Source organism: Schistocerca serialis, chromosome 6 (genome assembly GCF_023864345.2).
Source record: "Schistocerca serialis cubense isolate TAMUIC-IGC-003099 chromosome 6, iqSchSeri2.2, whole genome shotgun sequence".
In the NCBI taxonomy this organism is placed as follows: Eukaryota; Metazoa; Arthropoda; class Insecta; order Orthoptera; family Acrididae; genus Schistocerca; species Schistocerca serialis.
Window position 1 is genome coordinate 115,659,733 of NC_064643.1, and position 22,724 is coordinate 115,682,456.

At 43.3% G+C, this 22,724-nt stretch overlaps 1 protein-coding gene and 1 non-coding gene across 2 annotated transcripts in view; both read right to left on the minus strand.

Annotated features, from left to right (window-relative positions):
• Positions 1-22,724, minus strand: part of LOC126484673 (putative phosphatidate phosphatase) — a 358,366-nt gene that overhangs the window by 32,042 nt on the left and 303,600 nt on the right. The gene's annotated exons all lie outside the window — the stretch shown is intronic.
• On the minus strand, positions 2,667-2,741 carry Trnas-cga (transfer RNA serine (anticodon CGA)). The gene has a single exon. It is a non-coding gene; the product is annotated as a tRNA-Ser (tRNA).

Sequence of the window (22,724 nt, forward strand, 5' to 3'; positions counted from 1 at the left end):
AGAGAGAGAGAGAGAGAGAGCGCAAGTTAGGTTACTGTTAAACAATCTTTGGTCTTATTGTGGTACAGTCTCTGCGCAGTCTCATACATTCTTAGTTGAAGCGTGGTAGGTGGAGGTATTCAGTACCGCTGTGTTGACTTGTGATTGTACCTGTTGGGTGAAGATAGATTTACTGTAAAGGACACCAAGAATGAATGTGATATATGTACTGAAAGGCGAAAAGAATCTAAATTTTGAATAATGTTGTTTTTTATGGGAAGAAGTTTGAGGTAAGGCTGCAGCACTGCGCAGCTAGTATGTCGGAATGATTATTGTGAACTAGTTAACTTTATTCACTTACTCAGAGCTGAGAGAAAGACCACACCTCTTCCCTGAGTCATGCGTTAACATATAAACTTTAGTTTTCATAGAAATTCTCTATTAACAAGATACCATTTTTAAATCATTGTTCACTTTGTTAAACGTAGTATTGTTCAGACCAATGTTATGTGTGAAGATTGTGGTGTCATCGCCAGACACCACACTTGCTAGGTGGTAGCCTTTAAATCGGCCGCGGTCCGTTAGTATACGTCGGACCCGCGTGTCGCCACTGTCAGTGATTGCAGACCGAGCGCCGCCACACGGCAGGTCTAGAGAGACTTCCTAGCACTCGCCCAGTTGTACAGCCGACTTTGCTAGCGATGGTTCACTGACAAATTACGCTCTCATTTGCCGAGACGATAGTTAGCATAGCCTTCAGCTACGTCATTTGCTACGACCTAGCATGGCGCCATTACCATTTACTACTGATGCTGTAAAACATGTACCTTCAAGAGCGATGTTCACCAATTATGGATTAAAGTTAAGTATTCCAGCAGCTACGTACGTTTTTTGCTAGTCTAATTTCCTTGACCTTTTCCAGACCTCACGCCAGCCTGCGTGAGCTAAAACGCGTGCCTTTCGGCTTCCTCTCATAGTGGGTTGGCGCTCTTGCCAACCCACAACAAAGATCACGCGAAGTTTTACTTTGTCTCTTTGAATATATACTTCATTCTAAAATCGTTGTCTTGCAGTATCTCTTCATAGTAATAGTTGCTCTCCCAATCCTGCTGCTTAAAGAAGGTTTATTATTACCGATCACCACGTTGCACCACACGGTATACAACATTTTGAACACTGTCTGAAGTTTTTTTCGAAAAATATAAACCTAACTTAGCGGCTGCCTGCCTACTTTTGGTGTTGCGTTTTCGAGAAATCTGTAAAAATGTTATTGAGATGGGAGGTAAGTGGAAATTTTGATTAGGGCCAGATAATTACTGTACTTCAGTTGTGTATTTAATATAAAGACAAGTTGTATTCAGGCCAGTTACAGAGTTCAGTTCAAATTAGATTCTGTTTAGTCAAAGGCTAGAATACGAGTTGAAGTTGGATAACAGTTCTTGGATACACAGTTTTGATAATAATTAGACTTTTTATAAAGTGGGAGGTAAATTTGGGGTAAGTTTCATACAGAAAAGCCTAGTGGAGAACTTACAAACAGACTTTCTAGAACAGCATTCAGCAGGAGAGTAAGGGAACGAGAGGACGAGGAAGAGAGAATATCCAAGAGGACGTAGCTAGGATAAACATCTTCTCTAAATGGACACAGAGTGCAGTCGACAGAAATAAATGGAACAGGCTCTCAGAACATGCAATCCCTTTGAATATTAATGCGTATCCTTTTCCACATGTAAAAGTAGAAAGATTCCTTTTAGTTCCACAGATGTTTGTCCCTGATGTCTTAACACATATCCTGTGATACTGTCCCATCTCCTAGTCAGTGTTTCCCACATATTCCTTTCCTCGCCCATGCTGCGGCGGATTTCCTCATTTTCTATCAGTATAATTAATATACAGCATTCTTCTGTAACATCTCACATCAAACCGTACGATACTCTTTCATTTTCCAACAATACGAGACTCATTTCCATACAATGCTGTCTTACATACGTGCGCTCTCAGAAACTTCTTTCTCGTGCTTTGGCTAGGATTGGTCTCTTCGCCTGTGTTAGTCTACTACTTACAACCTCCTTGTTTCCTTGTTTTGCTTCCAAGATGATAGAACGGTTCACTGAGTCTGCTAAGTGGCCCTGCAAGCTTATCGCTAATGTTGTTTCAGCTGCTCCTCAATACTTTCGCTGTTCTTTGGCTTGCTCTCAAGCCGTATTCCATGCTCATTTGACTGTACATTACATTCAACGTATTCTGTAATTCTGCTTCGCAGTCGCAGAGGATAGCACTGTCATCGAAGAAACTGATAATTTACATCCTTCCTCCATGAGATTTGACCCCACTTGCGAATTTTCTCTAAGTAAAATGTAAACTTTCACTACCGGAAATGTCATACTTCTTGGAATATTCCAGGCTATTTCGCCGTGATAGAATGAGTTCCTTAGAGTAACCTACTGTTTCGTCGCCATCGGCGGAGGACATCTTCAAGAGGCGTTCAAAGCATCTCTGAGTGAGAGATTCACAGGCTACTCAGTAGTGACCCAGAACGCGAATCGGACATTCAGATAAGCTACTATCACCCTTGAGGGTGTCCACCGCACACGGGGACGAGATGTAGAGTTTCACCAAGGAATTCGTTTGATCACGGCATAACAACCAGGAATATTTTAGTGAAACTTCCTGGCAGATTAAAACTGTGTCCCCGACCGAGACTCGAACTCGGGACCTTTGCCTTTCGCGGGCAAGTGCTCTACCATCTGAGCTATCGGAGCACGACTCACGCCCGGTCCTCACAGCTTTACTTCTGCCAGTATCTCGTCTCCTACCTTCCAAACTTTACAGAAGCTCTCCTGCGAACCTTGCAGAACTAGCACTCCTGAAAGTGCGGGCACACAGTTTTAATCTGCCAGGAAGTTTCATATCAGCGCACACTCCGCTGCAGAGTGAAAATCTCATTCTGGAATATTTTAGTAATTGCGAATATTTCTTTCATTTTCTTGTTAATATTGAAGTACTTTGGGCATGAGTATGAAAGATGTTCCGTAGTGGATGTTAGGTTAACATTCAGATACGGTGATTCACTAATTAAATTCTATTCTGACGGTGGAACTAATTAGAAACTAAACTGAGGGCTTAATTTCCCGTCTACAAGAAAGTCGTTAGAGACGGCGCACGACATCGCATGTCACAGCGACGGAGAAGGAGTCATACAGGACATTCCCCTTAATCGATTTAGCGAAACCCATATTAATCAAAATCTGGGTATCCGGGCCAAGATTCGAACCTCGCTCCTCCCGCTTCCAGCGCCTTAACCATTGCTCCGCGTCGCTCGGTGTCAGGCTTAGCTATCTCACCAAAAGATCACGGAAATGTCTGCCCCGGTCCTCTGAGAAATTTATCCCCATACTCTCGCTGCAAACCCGTTCCGGAACTAGGTTAGAAAAAGTCGCAGCCGTGGCGATGATTTAGTGGTGTTTGCGCACGCGGTCAATATTTTTCGTGAATTCTGGGCGCGGCGCCGTTTCGGAAAATAGTCGCCGGCGGTGCCGGTGGCAGCGGAGGCAGGCGGCTTTTTGCGCAAAAGCTGTCCGTCCACAACGAGCCTTAATGGGCTGTTAGTCACGCTAATGGGCCCGTAACACGGCTGCACGGCTACAGTTCCGTGATACACGACGAGGCCGGCTCACGCTGGCGCCACGGCGCTGCAGCCATAGCCGAGCGTATTCCCACGGCGGTGGCGCCTTCCCAGCACAACGCTCTAACGTGGAATCTACAGTCGGGGTTATAAGAGTGGGAAATCGAGAGGGTCGCGTTCGAGTTGAGAAGGGTGTGAGTTAGGTTCCAACTTATCACTTTTTCTTCTTTTTGAGTCATAAAATCAATCTTCTGACTAGTATGATGCAACCGGCCACGAATTCCTTTGCTGTGTCAACCTCTTCATCTCAGAGAGTAGCACTTGCAACCTACGCCCTCAATTATTTGCTGCATGTATTCCAGTCTCTGTCTTTCTCTACAGTTTTTACCCTCTGCAGCCCCCTCTAGTACCATGGAAGTCATTCCCTGACGTCTTAAAACACGTCCTATCATCCTGTCCCTTCTTCTTGCCAATGTTTTCCACATATTCCTTTCCTCTCCGATTCTTGTGCAGAACCTCTTCATTTCTTACCTTATCAGTCTACCTAATTTTCATCCGTAGCGCCACATCTCAGATGGTTGGATTCTCTTTTGTTCCGGTTTTCCCATAGTCCATGTTTCACTACCAACGTACATTCTCAGAAATTTATTTCTCTAATTAAGTACTATGTTTGCTGCCATCAGACTTCTCTTGGCCAGGAATGCCCTTTTTGCCAGTGCTATTTTTTTATGTCCTCCCGGCTCCGTCTGTCATTGGTTATATTGCTGCCTAGACAGCAGAATTCCTTAGACTCATCTACTTTGTGAACATCAATCCAGATGTCAAGTTTCTCGCGGTTCTCATTTCTTTTGTTACCCACAGTTTCCTTGCAGTTACCGGGTGATCAAAAAGTCAGTATAAATTTGAAAACTGAATAAATCACGGAATAATATTGACAGAGAGGTACAAATTGACACACATGCTTGGAATCACATGGGGTTTTATTAGAACCAAAAAAATACAAAAGTTCAAAAATGTCCAACAGATGGCGCTTCATCTGATCAGAATAGCAATAATTAGCATAACAACGTAAGACAAAGCAAAGATGATGTTCTTTACAGGAAATGCTCAATATGTCCACCATCATTCCTCAACAATAGCTGTAGTCGAGGAATAATGTAGTGAACAGCCCTGTAAAGGATGCCCGGAGTTTTGGTGAGGCATTGGCTTCGGATGTTGTCTTTCAGCATCCCTAGAGATGTCGGTCGATCACGATACACTCGCGACTTCAGGTAACCTCAAAGCCAATAATCCCACGGACTGAGGTCTGGGGACGTGGGAGGCCAAGCATGACGAAAGTGGCGGCTGAGCACACGATCATCACCAAACGACGAGCGCAAGAGATCTTTCACGCGTCTAGCAATATGGGGTGGAGCGCCATCCTGCATGAACATCGTACGATCCAGCAGGTGTTTATCAGCCAGGCTGGGGATGATGTGATTCTGTAACATATCGTCGTACCTCCCATCACCTGTCACGGTAGCAGTTACTGACGTTTTGCTGTCCAGCGCCATCTGTCGGACATTTTGTGAACTTTGTTTTTCTTTTGTTCTAATAAAACCCCATGTCATTCCAAGCATGTGTGTCAAGCTTTACCTCTCTATCTACATTATTCTGTGGTTTATTAAGTTTTCAAATTTATACTGACTTTTTGATCTCCCGGTACTTTCTTTGCACCTAACTTCTTTACCAACTTCTGTGACTGCGTATCTCTTCATTCCTTAGTATTTTCGTATGCCACTTCTTTGCTCACTGATTCTTCCTGGCTAGTCTCTGAAACTTCAGCCTACTCTTCATCACTGCTAGATTGTGATCTGAGCCTATATCTGCTGCTGGATACGCCTTACATTTCAGTATCCGAGCCGGCCGGAGTGGCCGAGCGGTTCTAGGCGCTACAGTCTGGAACCGCGTGACCGCTCCGCTCGCAGGTTCGAATCCTCCCTCGGGCATGGATGAGTGTGATGTCCTTAGGTTAGTTAGGTTTAAGTAGTTCTAAGTTCTAGGGGACTGATGACCTCAGAAGTTAAGTCTCATAGTGCTTACAGCCATTCGAACTATTTTTCAGTATCCGATTTCGGATTCTCTGCCTGATCATGATGTAATCTAACTGAAATCTTCCCGTATCACCCGATCTTTTGAAAGTATACCTGCTCCGCTTGTGATTCTTGAACAGAGTATTCGCTGTTACTTGCTGAAATTTATTGCAGAACTCAATTAGTCTTTCTCCTCTGTCGTTCCTAGTACCAAACCCATATTCACCCGTAACCCTTTCTTCTTTTTCTTGTCCTAAAACTGCATTCCAGTCCACCGTGACTTAGATTTTCGTTTCCCTCTACGTAGTGAAATACCTGTTCAATATCGACATACGCTTTTTCTGACTCTTCATCTTCAGCTTGCAATATTGGCATGTATACCTGAACTATTGTTGTCGGTGTTGGTTTGCTGTTGATTCTGACAACCGTGTCACTGAACTGTTCACAGTAACACACGTCTTCCCCACCTTCCTACTCATAACGAATCCTACTTCCGCTATACTATTTTATACTGCTGTTGATATTACCCTATACTCATCTGACTAGAAGTGGTTGTGTTCTTACCATTTCATTTCGCTGACATCCACTATATCTTTATTGAACCGTTTCATTTCCCTTTCGAGATTTTATAGCTTCGCGATCACGCTCAAACTTCTAACATTCCATCCCCCACACCCAGACTCGCAGAACATCCTTTTGTCCGTTATTCAGCCTTCTCTCGGAGGTCCGAATGGGGGACTATTCCGGAATATTTTGCTAATGAAAAGACTATCATGACAGTTTTTCAATTACAGACAACATGTCCTATAGCTACACATTATGTGTCTTTAATGCAGTGGTTTCTTTTACCTTCTGCATCCTTATTCCGTTGATCATTGCTGATTCTTCCTCCTTTAGAGGCAGTTTACCAACCCATGGGCAAGAGAGTGCCTCTCCCCGCCCCCCTCTTTGACAAGGCTGTTGGCAGAATGAGGGTTACTTCCTATGCCGGAAGTCCTTGGCCGCCATTGCTGCTGATTTTTATTCAAAATTTAAGCGGTAGCGGGGTTCGAATCCTGGACTGAGGACGTTTTGGTTACTAATAAAAGACACTGCCCCCTTTTTTGCGTTGATCTCACTTTGTTCGTTATTGTTCGTTGTATTGGTTCGGAGCGTACGTCTCATGACACCCGTTCAAGTTCATCATCGATCCATTCAGTCAGTTGTTTATTACATATGGCAGCTAGTCCTCTGACCGAATTGTTTGTGTGTTTCATAATGAACTCACAATATTTACGTCTTTAATAGCGCAGATTGCGAACGAGTATCTATAACAGTGGCAAAAGAGTAATAGTGCACCACAAAAATAAAGGTAAACATGATGAACAGTGTCAAGAAAAAGTTCAGAATATAAAAATGTGCTTATGTTTCGGAAATGAAGTGGTAATGCGACGTACAGACCAGATGAGAGGAAACGCAGATACCATCAAACTGCCCTACTGAAGATGCCTTAGAGTGAAAAAAGGGGAAACGCGTCTGGGAGACATAAATTACAGTGCAGCAAGAATTTTTTTTTTTTTTTTTTTTTTTTAACGTAGCTAATGTTTCTGTGCTTGCTGCAGAGGATGGCCACGCAAACAAACTTGATATTCGGCTTTTCTTTCGCACTGTTCCTGTTCTGAATTATGTTCACTTTCAGTTTCATTGTCACTATCTAATCCAACATCACTTCCTAAACTGTCCTCAAATCATTTTAAATCAGTATGCGCAAAGTCAACAGACAAAGACCTGGCTCTGAATCCATAACGCAAAATCGCAGGTGCGGTCCCAGAGACGGCTTGCATGAAGGAAGCAGCAATACGTAGTATAGGTTCACGTCACATTCAACTGAATACTGACAAAGGAAACTACGGCAGCCTCGGGAAAGAACAACTGGACAACGCTGTAATCCCCTAACACTCCTCTGTGCACTGGAAATGGAGTAACAAAAACCGCACTTGGGTCGTTAAGGGTGACACATCCCTCACACAACACGAAGAAAAGATGTCATTGCGAAAAAGAAAAGCCGTTCCAATTAAAAATGCTATACGACCGTTTCTAGCTTTTTTCTTTCTATCCCAGTTTATGCTCTGTCTTAATACAACGTTAGCGGGGCCATTTGTATAAGCTTAAATTTTGAAATGTGTGTGAAATCTTATGGGACTTAAGTGCTAAGGTCATCAGTCCCTAAGCTTACACACTACTTAACCTAAATTATCCTAATGACAAAGACACACACCCATGCCCGAGGGAGGACTCGAACCTCCGCCGGGACCAGTCGCACAGTCCATGACTGTAGCGCCCTAGACCGCTCGGCCAATTCCGCGCGGCGTATAAGCTTAAGACAATTTTCTTCTGCACTTTGTTGAATATATGGGTTGTTTCCAAAATTTACTCAGAAATGAGTAACGAATGGTAATCATTCTAATCGCATTTTTCTCCTATCTTGTAATTCTTCTCGTCCACCTAAGCGTAACGTGTTTATTTCACTAATATCAGGAACAATTGTTGTATAAGCTGTAGCAATTGCAGCTTTCCACTTGGAAACGACCTAACAACAGTGCTGTGATATTTGTTATTGTGAATCTGGAGTTATTAGTTTTTTGCACATATTTACGGCCTAGATAACACTTTTGACCTATGTGGCTAACCACTTTTGGTATATAGGTGCCTTAGAAATCGGTGGCGTATTTTCACAACCGTGCCTATTGGTGAACTCATGTACAGACTAGTTTATTCAACCTTGGAGCTGTGAATTAGTCGGCTGTTTACACATCATGTATTTAGCTTGCGTAACACTGTAAGGGTATAAATTTAAACACATAAATGACGCAGGCCACACCAGACCCAATACTTTGCACTCATCATGTTTATTATATGAAAATCCCAGCCACAAAGATGCGGAGGATTGAGACCGTGTGACTTTAAGAGGCCGACGTACATACCCTGCTCGGTCTGTCCATCTTGGACCATATTGGCACTTTAGATGCCGTCTTACTTCAGCAGCAAGGGGTCAGTGCTTCATATTGCATATAGCACGTTCTCCAACTTAGAGGTGCTGCAGAAATTGGAGCCCGTTTCGATGGGCACTTAATGGAGAAGTTTACATTTGAAATACAGGATGGTTATAATTAAAGTGCAGCTTCTCACAGAGGTCCAGGCTATAATATGAAATTACAATGAAATCCAGACCATTAGCTATTTACAGGCGTTGATAAATAACGGGTGCAGTTGAAAATATGTGCCCCGACCGGGACTCGAACCCGGTTGGTTCAAATGGTTCAAATGGCTCTGAGCACTATGGGACTTAACATCTCTGGTCATCAGTCCCCTAGAACTTAGAACTACTTAAACCTAACTAACCTAAGGACATCACACACATCCATGCCCGAGGCAGGATTCGAACCTGCGACCGTAGCAGTCGCGCGGTTCCGGACTGAGCGCCTGAACCGCTAGACCACCGCGGCCGGCTCGAACCCGGGATCTCCTGCTTACATGGCAGACGCCATCTTAATATTGACTGTAATATCGTATGGCAGTGAAATAAAGTGTTAATGTGGAACCGATGTACGCTGTAAAAGAAATTAATTCCAATTTTCTATAGGTGGTGACGCTGTGAATGCAAGAAAGACGTATAGAAATGTTTCCATATGTAACGCATTAGCAACGGGACGTGGACAGAAAAGCTGAAACAAGTGAGAAAGGCATATTGTTCATTTTATTATTAACCGCCGCTAGCACAATGTGTTCAATATGAGCACTGAAGACGTCGACGAGATGTTGTACAGAGCCAGATTTGCAGCTGGTGGCCAAAATTGTAACTAATTTTTTTCCATTGTAAATCGGTTCTGTATTAACTCATTTAAGTATCTAGCAAGTTTCGCTGCCATACGATAATTACAGCCTAACAGGACCTTTGTGAGCAGCTGCACTATAACAAAAACCACTCAGTACGTTTGTACCAACTACGACAATAATAACTATTGATGTCAGTGACTGCCCATAACCACACATTCGCAACTGTGTTCCAGACAGCTCTTTTGCGGACTCATGTTTACCAGGACGTTTTTGCTTCTATTACTAACTAATTTCACCGGTGTCCTTTTTTGTTATTAATGATGATGCACCCTGTGTATTCCTAACCTTTCCTCATTTTAAAAGAAAAACCGTTCTTTTAACCTTAAATTTAGTTACGTAGTAACATTTTTAGGGGTACAAAAAGTGTTTTTGACAACGTTGACTCGAATTTACTTTTTCAAATTCTCGGAGTACGGGGGTTAAATACAAGGAGCAAAAAATATATCCACAACTTGCACGAAAAGCAGACGGCAGTTCTAAGAGTCGAAGTGCATTAAACAGAAGCAGTATTTTATAACAGAGGGAGGCGAGGTTGTAGCTTATCCCCGATGTTATTCGGTCTGTGCACTGAAATAGCGGTGAAGGAAACCTAGGAGAAAGATAGAAACGAAATTAAAGTTTTCGGAGGAGGAATAAATACTTTGAGCTTTGTCAGTGATATCGCAATTCTGTCAGAGTCCGCAAGGACTTCGAAGAGCAGCCGAACGGAATTGGATTAGGAAGTGAAACAGTAACAGTAGTCGATGTGTTTCGCTATTTGGGCAGCAAAATAACTAATGATCGACGAAGTGGAGAGGATATAAAATGCAGACTGCGAATAGCAAGAAAAACATTTCTGAAAAGAGGAATTTGTTAACATCGAAAATAAATTAAAGTGGCAGGAAGTCTTTTCTGAAGTGATTTGTCTGGAGTTTAGCCTTGTATTGCAGAGGATAGTGGACAGTAATTATTTCAGTCAAGAAAGGAAGGGAACCTTTTGAAATGTGGTGCTACAGAAGAAAGTCGAAAATCAGATGCGTACATAGAGTAACTAACTTAATCGAATTTGAGAAAGAAGAAATTTAACTAGACTAAAATAGGGGATCGGTCTGTAGGCCACATTCTGAGGTGTCAAGGAATCGCTGATTTGTTAATGGACGTAAGTGTGGAAGCTGTGGAAGGTTACTTACTTTACGTGTCCGGGTGTAGTCCTGAGCCATCGGGTGACAATCCTGGCAGTCTCATTTAAAGCGCCGTCCACTTTTTTGGAGTGGCAAGATGGGTTTCATGTTGTACGGCTATAAAACAGAGTCCCATTTCTGATTATCGAAGAACTTCATGCTGCGCTACCCATGTTGATGCAGTTAGTTTATGTGGAATATTGTTTCTTGCACATGTTTTTCTTCTAAGCTCAGTGCAACGTTTTTTGAATGACAGTGTACCGTCAGAGGTGACTTCCAAATATTTTGAGTTGGTGAAGTGATTTAGTCTGTCCCCTTTCCATTCTATTTCCAACGGTCTTGTCGCTTCTCTTTTACGTAGTTGGAAAGTGCATACTAGAGTTTTTCCTGAATTAGGTGGCAGATGATTTCCTTCATAGAAGTTTCCTACTGCTTCCAAAGCATCTGTCACTTTTCTTGCAGTAGCACGGGATAGCAGCCTGGGCAATGCGGCGGGCACTGGTTACTTTGCGCTGTAGAAACACCAAATGTAGCCTCGAGTTGAAAGTGAGGCCCTGGGATCAGACCTGTGTCTCTCTGGAATAGGCAGCTCACCAGGTCTATGCCATACACACATACGTCCAACGCTCGCATATATACAGAACCTACTCTCATCACTGAAGACAACAGAGGGCCATTTCGCTCTTCTCTTAACTCTTTCACGGCGTCAGAATAGCCATGCTTGGCGGTGTCGTGGTGTCGGTGGTAGCCTGCTCAGAGGCACACGTGATCTTAATCCTTCTGCAAGCCAACGGTACCATATGGTACCAAATGGCACAGCAGGTGTAACTGTAAGGTGACATGGTCTCCTGACCTTCATTTCTTACATATTCTGTCCTCACTATCGTATTCTGCACATAAAGACGCTTCATTCGAACCCAAACTCGATAAGGTAGAGTCAATTTTGTATGAGTTCATGTAAGCGATATGCAAATCTAATAAGTAAATCACAAGTGCGCACCGAGGTTGAAAAAGTCGAGGCTGGCGTACACAACATGACGGCCACAGGAATTTTCGTTCTAAAGAGGCAACCAGCCTGCTGGGAGGCCTGTCCATTCAGACGGGTGAATCAACACACACCTACTTCGGCCGGAGCAACCGTCCAGAGAGAGGACAGCTTTTGCCAGAGCAAGCAAATTCCGTTACATTGTGTGGGAGTGCCCAGAAGATGCATTTTTTGACGGACCGACTGCGTAGTTATGGAGTTCTCACAGGAGGATAGCATACGCCTGACAGAGATGCTACATCTTTCCGCACTGGTCGACTTAAACGAAATGTCATTCTCCCGTTTAAAAGAGCAACGCTGATTGGCGGAATATTTCTGACGCAAAAAGCCAGAGAAGTGAGAGAGACAACGAATGATATACCCTTGTAATTTTTCCAGAAAAAGGGGCCATTCCGTTGTCGCTCTTGGAGCGGGAACACATAATGAGAGTGAGTGTGTTCGTACATGTATGCAAAGAGCGAGGAACAAAATCTCTCCTCAGTACTTCACTGGGAGAGCACCTCTGTCGTTAGCGAATCGGAATGATACTCTATATTGAGTCGTTCGTGATTAAGTGTTGTTCACTGTGTTGGCCACCATACTTATTGTGCGGTGCGAACACGGACAGAGTACTAGTTAAATGCCTGCGAGCGAGTATTGAGTGGCATCACGGTGGACTGGTTATCTGACCGGTGTACCACGCCAATAATTGGACTAGGGGCAGTAGGAGTACTTGACTTCATCAAGGCGTAAGGAGAGTTTGATTGGCGAAGGTCAATCCAGATGGAAAGAGATGGTTGTGTTATTTGTCAGCAGCGAGTGACGCAGGCAACAGTTGTCGCAGCTCACGGTATTGTGCGCTACAGCGTATTTGAGCCCCATCTTTCCTCCCTAACACTACACTCCATAGCATTTCTCATGCGACAGCCTTGACCGTACCTAGAAAAGTTATTCAAGTTGTGTAGGTGCACCTCTCAGCCATTCTGCCGAGTAAATAACATTCTTAAAGAAAAGGGGGAAAAGAACCTTTCCATCCTGTGTAAAATAATAGCACTCCTATCCATAAGAGGCAATCTACTGTTCCGAAAAGAAACCGGAAATTTATTATTTTATAAGAAAAAGTTTCACTTGATTTCTCAGATCTTTTTGCAATATATAATATTTTTCTTTTCTTACACTAACTAGCAATACTCCAGTACCCAAATATTCCACTAGTTACGTAAGAATACAGAAATTTCTCAGATCTTTTTGCAATGAATAATATTTTTCGTTTGCTTAATGTTTTTCTTACGCTAACTAGCAATACTCCAGTACCCACGTATTCCTCTAGTTACGTAAGAATATAGAATATTTTTGTGTCTTTTCCTTACAGCGGACGACTCCAGAAGATATTTGTTGCTGAATGTTTTTCAAGCAGTTCTTGTTAGTACATTAGGAGCGTCTGTCTGACTTCTGTAGTAGTGTGAGGTGCAAATTGTTTCTTGCAGGAGGCAAAGGGTACTTGTTGGATCAATCCATTGCGCAACTTGACAAAATAAAACCCACACACTAACATAACATGTGTCCGGATTTCGTCCCTTGATGGGACGCTAGCGCTAAGCGTCAATCACGTGTGTCTGCTACGCGGACGTCCAGAATCTGGTCTACAGGTGTCTGTTCAACCGACAACTGCTGAAGCAGCAACACACCACGAGTGCATTGTGCCCCCTTTATGCTGCAGTCCATCGATACGTCGATCAAGGATACCGCAGGCCCACAATGCGATTCCAATCAGATAGTTCAAGCTGTTCCGCAAGGGAACGTATTTGTCGGTGGGACGCGTTTGCACCTTTGAATATTGAAAACAGTGTTCACCTCTAAAAGTCAGCACAGTTACTGCATGCAGAGTCAAACAAAGGGCCCACAGACAGCCCTCATGAGCGTCGTGTGATCGCCGATGACCGTGACACATGAATCACAAACACTGCGTTCTGTCAGTATATTATAGCATGGTGCACAGAACACAGTTCTTGAGGAATCTGCATGTTTATCCGGCAGTGTATTTCGTTGATGGGTACTGGTCTCAAAAGGTTCAGGGAGAACTGCGTCAGGAGATCCGTGAGGCGACAGCCGCAGTGAGTGAGAAGCGAGACGCCTCCAGAGTGTGTAACGACAACACGTTCGCCCCTGTGAGCTGTTGGGCGGGCAGGTCGCGTGTGGCCCGGTCGGCGAGCGTCCAACCGGCTCAGCGCGGCGCAGCGCAGCGCGCAACACTTTGCGCCGCCGCGTCGTGTCGTGCAGTGTCCGGGAGCCGCGGGCCGGATGTCCGTAATTGGCCCGCTCCGGGTCGCTCGGGTGGCGAATTCCTTCGTCTGGCCGTTGCCAGTCTGCGTCCTCCTAGCTAACGCTATACGCTCCAGAGGATTTTCAGCAAATTGTACACGGTCGGTCGTGATCTTACAGATCTGCGCGGATGAAAGAAATGTTACACGCGTGCGCACTGCTCCCGCAAGTCCGTTATTCGCGTTCACGAGTCTTTTATCCACTTCCTGCGCATTTAAAATTCTGAAAACCATTCTGAATACGTGCGGCACGCCGGAACTTTGAAGGTAGGCCTGAATTTTCGACTGCAGGATGGTTTCATTGACTATTAATAGGAAGTTTAAAGGTTTCCCGACGTACTGATTGTTCCATAAAAACACGGGAGAACTGCCGGTTGTCAGTAGCGTCCTGTCACGATATTTCGGCGCAGAGTCTTCTGGCCATCTTCAGGTGAGTGCCACTGTAGTAGTACTCGCGAGTACGCCCTTGAGCTCTATTATTTAAAGCCATACCGAGGCGACATTGCGCATGCGAAGTTTCTCTATAACATGATTCCAAGCAGAGTTTAGCTGATAACCACTATCTCGACTGATGAGAGTCTCGTTGTTAGACAATCTTATTTCCACAGATTCATTGATAATCGAGCTCCAAAAGTTTGATGTATGGGCCAAAATTTTTGTGTCGTTGTAATTCATGGAGTGGTCTGTGGAAATACAATGTTCGGCGATTGCGGACTTGGTGGGTTGGAGAAGGCGAGTATGCCGTTGGTGTTCCACAATACGTTCCTCCACAGTTCGTGTTGTTTGCCCTATATATGATTTACCGCGTTCACTCAGAATCTTGTAAACACCTGGTTTAAACAGGCCCAGGTCGTCTTTAACGGATCCCACCAGTGATCAAATTTTGGAAGGAGGGCGAAAGATGACTCTCACCTGATACTTTCTCAATATTCTGCCTATCTGTGAAGAAATATTCCCAATAAATAGTAGATAAGCAGTCGACCTGAAGGCCTCTTCCTCTTCCTTGTTCCGTCGTTTGTAGGTCTACATCACTCTGTTCACTTGCTTACTTGAAAAGCCATTCTTCAGAAATACTTTTTGCAGGTGTTCCAGTTCCGCTTGAAGACTGTCGCCGTCAGAGATGGTATGGGCACGGTGGATTAACGTTTTGAGAACACCCATTGTTTGTGCTAGATGGTGGCAACTAGTAGCTTGCGGATACAGGTCTGTATGAGTGGGCTTTCTGTACACCGAGTGATCAAGCGTGCCGTCACTCTTACGTCGCACCAAAGACGTCTAAAAATGGCAAGCAACTACCTTTCTCTATCTCCATGGTAAACTTTATGTTTTCATGTATGCAGTTCATGTGACGTAAAAACCATAAGGGCACACTATAAAAGTGTCGTCAACTTATCGCCAAAATACTGTCGGTTTAAAAGTCGTAGAGTCGAGTGGTCTCTCCTCAAAATCTTCCATAAAAAGATTGGCCAGCAGGGGGGACAAAGGACTCCCCATGGCGACACCGTCAGATTGTTCGTAAAATTCGTTGTTAAATATTAAATATGAAGAAGAGAGAGTATACAGAAACAACGCTGTAATGTCTGCACCAAACATATTGCCAATGAGGTGTAGCGAGTCCACAAGAGGCACCTTTGTGAAAAGAGAAACCACATCAAGACTGACCAATAAATCGTTACTTTGTAGCTGTTGTGACTCAAGTCGGCTGATAAAATCACTAAAATTCTTTATGTGATGTGCACACTTGCCTATCACTGGTTTGAGAAAAGATGCCAAGAATTTTGCTAGGTCGTACGTGGCTGCTGCAATGTTATTCACAATTGGACGTAACGGCACATTTTCCTTGTGATCTTAGGCAGTCCATGTAGCCTAGGTTGACCAGAGGTGCACCAATGAAGAGTAACATCTCGCCCATGGAAAGGATAGCCCGCCGTAACTTACGAGCAAATGTGGATACAGTAGTCTTAAAATCTGACAAAGGGGACGCTACTGTCCTCATACCAAGGGATGACTATATTAGTAAGATCAATGTTTTATTAAGTGACTCAACGTATCGCAAAATCGATAAGGATCCCACGAGCCGAGTGATGCGAAAAACAGCAGAACTTTTATCAAATAGTTGTCTACCGAAGGAGGTCATCAAGAGACTGAAACCAAACAGTTCAGCTCCACCTAGGCTATATGGGCTGCCTGCAATGTCACATCAGTGTGGCTTTAAATAGCAGAGCTCAGCGCGTACTCACCAGTACTATTACAGTGGTACTCACTTGGTAATGACCAGAAGACTCTGCGCCGAAATATGGTGGCAGGACGTTACTGACATCCGGCAGTTCTCCCGTGTTTTTATGGACTATTAATAGGAATATTCCAGTAAGGACTCAAGAATTAAAATGACTACAGTTGCACTTCCTGTACAAGGACTGCGACTTTTAAGATGATAGAGTTCACACTGACCTGTGCAGATGCAAGTATGCAAATGGACTTCAACACTTCCCCTGTCCTGCCCGCTTCTCCGATACGGAGCACAGAATCCAGCAGTTGGAAACCGTGTACAGTATCGACAGAATCAAGTGTACGCTGCACGACGAATGTTCCAGTATTGTTTGGGAAACAATTCACAACTTGCACGCACTTACAACGTGAACCGCAGGTACTCAAGCGAATACAGGTTTTTACTGTTTAAGTTCATATGCTTCATTTACTTCGGTAGCTAACTTTACGTAACTGTTAGCTTAATCTGCAGTGTCCGCCACGGGTAGCTGAGTGGTGCTGGCACGGTAGCTCAGCGTGTTCGGACAGAGGGCTGCGTGCTCTCTGTAATAAAAAAAAAACTGAGTCAAGGAATCAACGATCACCTTGAACGAATGTCTTGTGACGTCCGCCCAGACCAAACGCAACGAACTACATCGAACAAAAACAAAAAAAAAAAATAGAAATAAGTGGTCAGCGCGACAGAATGTCCGTCATAAGCGCCCCGGTTCGATTCCCGTCTGGGTCGGAGGTTTTCTCCGCTCAGGGACTGGGTGTTGTGTTGTCCTAATCATCGTCATTCATCCCCATCGACGCGCAATTCGCCAAAGTGGCGTCAAATCGAAAGACTTGCACCCGGCGAACGGTCTACCCGACGGGAGGCCCTGGTCACACGACATTTACATCTGCAGTTAGAGCTCCACAAGTAATAATTATTTTATATCACGTGTATTAAGTACTGTCGAGTGCCCTACCCCTCATAAACCTTCCGCTAGCTGTTGCTTTCGTTATCCTTTGTCATTTTACATGGTTGTTTGTCCAATACGCCTGAAGACGAGGGTAATGGTAGTACAAAAGGACGTGATAGATACAGTGACTGTAAAGGGAATGAACTATCGTAAGAAGGTCGTAGTTTCGTTAGTAAATGCTTTAAGAAGTTATTGTTGATTGTTGACCTTGCTACAAGCTTTACAACACATTCATGCAGCATATTTTGCTAAAAGAGATTGCACTGGATTGGAGTCTCGATTGCACTGAACGACAGATATTGAGCTATAATTGATATTAACTCATATTCTTAGAATATTATTCAAGTTATGCTATTCAAAACGAAACTACTTTACCTACTCATCTTTTGACAAAGCTCAATTAAATTGTTACATGCAGGGATAGGCACTTTTTTCTGGAAGCGTAAGCAAGTCGAACTAATCGATTTATGCAAGTGACACACGCTCTTGTCTTTTAGGCTCAATGTACCTCACGAGAACGGGTACACAGGACTACCAACGTATACAGGGTGAATCATCGAAAACTTACACAGTAAATACTGCAGAAATGGAAAGTGCTACTGATGTGCGGTTTTCACAGAATGGATTGTTAGACAGGAGCTCATATTGTTACCCAATAAACTGACTGTAATAATACTCAAAAAGTGTAGTTTTGTGCAACAAGTACACTTTTTTTAAACAGAAAAATGCCTATTCACTTCAACAGACTAAAATTAGAATTAATTACTTTTGAATACATTATGGGAGACGCAGTGGTCAACGTCTTACAAATATTTACTATTAAAAACAGTCTTGATCACGATTTATTTATCAAGGTGACCGGTTTCGACCACTACTGTGGTCATCTTCAGACCATTGAGTAAGAACCTCTTTCTGATGATAAATAAATCGTGACCAAGACTGTTTTTAATAGTAAATAAAATTAGAATGTCAGTGGTGTTTGTTGCAGGAGTATAGAGTGAGTCGTTTACGAGATATCGTATTCTGTAAAGCTTCTATACCGACATTTGTTAGTGTCATTCAACCATCGTAATTGCTAGGTGCGATGTTGCTATGTTCGCTTACAGTGCGCTTCTGTGTTCCTAGAATGCACTGCGAGTTGTTAGTCAGTGTGATAGTCCAAGTACTGGGTCGTCAGTGGGCGATGTGATTTACTAACGCAGAAATGGCGACATGCTCATAGTATGTGGAAAGTGTAGGAAGAATACAGCTCTTTCTTGTTCAGTGTACGCGGCAAGATATTTCAATGGAAAATTATTTATCAACATCTTCAACCAGTTACGTAAAAGTGGTAGTGCATCACCTACACAACTTAGCAGAAGGAAACAAGTGACAACAGAAGAGGGGAAAATTAATGTTCTTGCTGCTGTTGCAGGTGACCCGCACATTAGATCCCGCGCAATCGCACGAGGAAGTGGCATCAGGCAGGCAACTGTCCTACGCATTCCACACCCCTCCCCATGAAGAGCTGCACGGAACCATTACGAGAATCTTGTTAACTTCTGCACAAGCGCATTTCGACAGGATACTCCAGATGTATTATGTATCCTGCTTAGTGGTGAGCCTACATTTACCAATCATGGCCAGGTAAACCGCCGAACCATGCACTATTGGTCTGTTGACAATCTCCGTTGGCTTTGTCAGCTGGTACGTCAGCGTCCATGGTGTATAAACGCTGGTGTGGGATAGTGGACCATCAGCTCATAGGCTCGTTTTCCACGGACAGAACACCGAACGCGCACAACTACCGCAGCCTCCTAACAGACCATCTTCCACGTATGCTAGATGACGTTCCTGTGCAGACTAGGAGGACTCTGTGGTACCGACACGATGGCTGTCCATCCCACAGTGCACGAAGTACTCCAGTATGTCTTTACGAATTGTTTCCAAACCGCTGGATTGGACACAGAGGACCTGTACCTTGGCTGGCCCGTTCCCCAGTTTTGACGCCTGTGAACTTTTTTCTGCGTGGAAAGCTGGAAGAGGCTGTCTACAAGGACATACCAACTACATACGATGATGTGCAACGAGGTATGACTGCAGCCTGCTCGGACATCTGCACTGAAATGCTAGCACGTATGCAGTAGTCATTCCATACCACTCTGGAAGTGTGTATTGCCGCTGTCGGTGGTCATTTTGAACAGACGTGTGATGGTTAAGTGTCTCGATACAGGTCAGAACCCACATAACTAGTGAATGTACTCGTGTTATGCTTTAGTGTTTGCTACCCCAGGCATTGCACGAGTGTCGATGTGGGAACTTTTCAAGATATGCTATTTCGTAAACGACCCGGACTACAATCCTGCAAGAAACACCACTGATATTCTAACTTACTCTACTTTTAGTTTGTTAACGTCAATAGGCATTGTTCCATTTAAAAAAGTGTTTGCACAAAAAATACACTACCTAGGTATAATTATAATCTGTTTATCGGCTAAGAATACGAGCCTCTGCCCACCAGTCCAATCTGCGAAACCGCACGTCAATAGCACTTTCCATTTCCATAATATCTGCGGAGCAACTTTTAGGTGGTTCACCCAGTGTATCAGCGTAACAAATCGGGATAAGAAATCTAATGGTTAGGACCGAATCGGGCATGATTTGCTTGCAAGACAGAATATATGCGAACAGCAAAACATCGCAGGGGATATCAAATTGGTGCTCTGACTCTCATAGAATATCTGTTAGTCATGAATACATTTTATTTGCGAAGCCTTTCTTTCAGTTTAATGGTAGTCGCCACTTACAGGCGACAATAGCTCTATTGCAGTTACAATAGGCGAGCGAAAGCTGCTAGCTCTTTCCTCGCGCCAACTATTTGGCACATTGCTATCAGATTGGCTACAGCAAGGACTGCAAACGTATCCCATCGCAGAGAATTGCAATTCTAATCCCTGGCAACCGTGAAGGAAATCAACACGCAAGTTAATTTCTACTTGTGTTAAAGACTTACATATGCCATGTTTCTTTTAATGAGACCACTACTGGTACCATAAGACGTCGAATATTTACTTGATGATCTGAAAGAACGTGTTGGGCATAGGAAAATGAATCGGTCATGGAATCTTAGAACACATGTCAATGAATAAATTCCCAGTTCAAAAGTGTACTGAAGCAGGATTGCTGTCTTTGAGAAGTTTTAATTATATCGCTAAAGCTACTGTGTCAATTAATGTAATATTTAGTGGCAAAGAATGACGGAGCGTACAACGAAAAGGTCTCTTCTATTAATGGGAAAGAGATAAAAAAAAAGCAGAAGAAAATGCGGTGCCTACTTAAAAGCAGGGATAGAGTTTAATTTATGAGACATTAAATCCTTCTCTACATCACAGTGCGAAATCTTTCCCGTACCGTCTCCTGAAAAGAACGTTTCGATGCTATGGAAAATATCAATGAAACGGTAAAAGAGGATTTGAATATGTCGCTATATGAATCAGTTTCATGTGGTTATGCTTTGTATGAATAATCAGCTACTCTGATAAATGACACCAGTTGAAAAGAATTTTTAAATTTTTCCACAGGAGTGTCAAGTAATTAAACCGGTATGTGGTAACTTAGACGCTACGAGTAACCATTCCTCCGCTACGTATCGCATTTCTTTTAGGACTGAGAAGCTCATATTAAATGAAGAACTGTAGATAGAAGTTTCTATAAATGTCCACAAAAGAAATATGGAATGTAATTAATTCGAACACTGATCTCTTATAAAGTCAATACTGGAGACCAAACTGTAATTTTAAGTGTGCAGCATAAATAGAAACAAAAAAAGTCAGACTGAGCCCTCAGTTCTTCTCCTCGCTCTCACTACTACCTTTCCTTTTTCTTTACATTGTCCCATATTTGTAGTTGATTACAAATTACACTTTATAGAAATGGATCGCACGCCCCGCCCCTCTCATTTTGATTACGCTGGTTAAAATTAGAATATGTTTCTAAGCACTCATTTCAAATAAATGTACAGGCACTATAAATTTTTTACTAAATATTTTGGTCTTTTTGACTTTCTTTGTTTCTGTTTCTGTTGTACACTTAATATTACGATCTATTTTACAGGTGTGAGCCGGCCGTTGTGGCCGAGCGGTTCTAGGCGCTTCAGTCTGGAATCGCGCGACCGCTACGGTCGCAGGTTCGAATCCTGCCTCGGGCATGGATGTGTGTGATTTTCTTAGGTTAGTTAGGTTTAAGTAGATCTAAGTTCTAGGGGACTGATGACCTCAGATGTTAAGTCCCATAGTGCTCAGAGCCATTTGAACAATTTTTTTTGAACAGGTGTAAGTTTTTTACTTTCAACTAAAGATTACACTGTACTGCTTTGTTTATTAGGTTAAAGCTTCACTTGTTAGTATATGTTGCACTGTCTGTGTCTTTAACATAGTATTATCTTGCCTATTTTCGTCTGGTAGTTTGTTATTGACTTTCGGTCTGAATAAGACTTCTGGTGACAACTGCTCTGTACAATTATTATATTGCGTACAGTTGTGTTGAATACGGACGGCGTGCAACAGAAGCTTGTAATAGTTTACTTCGCTGTATAACATTCCTGTCAATGATGTCTGTAAGTGCGATGTTTAAAATTTTACACTACGTTGTCAAACTGCGCAGTCGTTAACGTTCTGTACTTCGTCGTTTAGGATAAGCTTGAAAATAGTTTATGACTGATATTAGTGGCACTGTGCAAAATAAAAGAGAGTGGAAAGTTTTACCATGAATTACAACGATTATCTAGCAGTTGATTTTCGTCACTTATATGAATACGTTTTCTCTATCTCCGAATATGGCAGTCAGATACGTTGGTCCTTCGACTGTTGCCATATGCCCGTTGCTATCTGCAATATGTCATACGTCAAGTTATTCAACATACTCTTCCTTGACAGATTCATGTTACTGAAAAACATTACAGTGTCAGATTCTCCAAATTCAGCTTGTCGCTATTCCTCGTTGTCTTGGACAGACCACTAATAGTTCGGCAAATATCTGTCCTTATAGATCGCAAATCGCAGGACGCCACTATGACGCAAATGTTGTAATATAACACATTACTGGGCAATAAAAACGGTCATGTTTAATAGCATATCGTATTGCGGGTCTCTTAGCCGCCGAATAGGATGACTTCCCTTATCCGCACACGAAGTGTGAGTGAGTTGTTGTAAGTGTACCTGTCCAGTGCGAGTGAATGAGATTATTGTGTGTATATTCTCACGTCTGTGATGATGACGACGACGACGATGATGATGATGATGTTAAGAGAGCAGAAATATGATGAAACCCATCGTCGGCACATAGCCTAATTCTCTCGAGTCGCACCAAACGGGCAGCCTTAGCTGCGTAAGACAGCGCAGAGGTACGGAATGTGTCCAGGCCATCGGCACGAAGTCCGGCAATCAGGAACCGTGCGCCACCATCTCTCCTCACC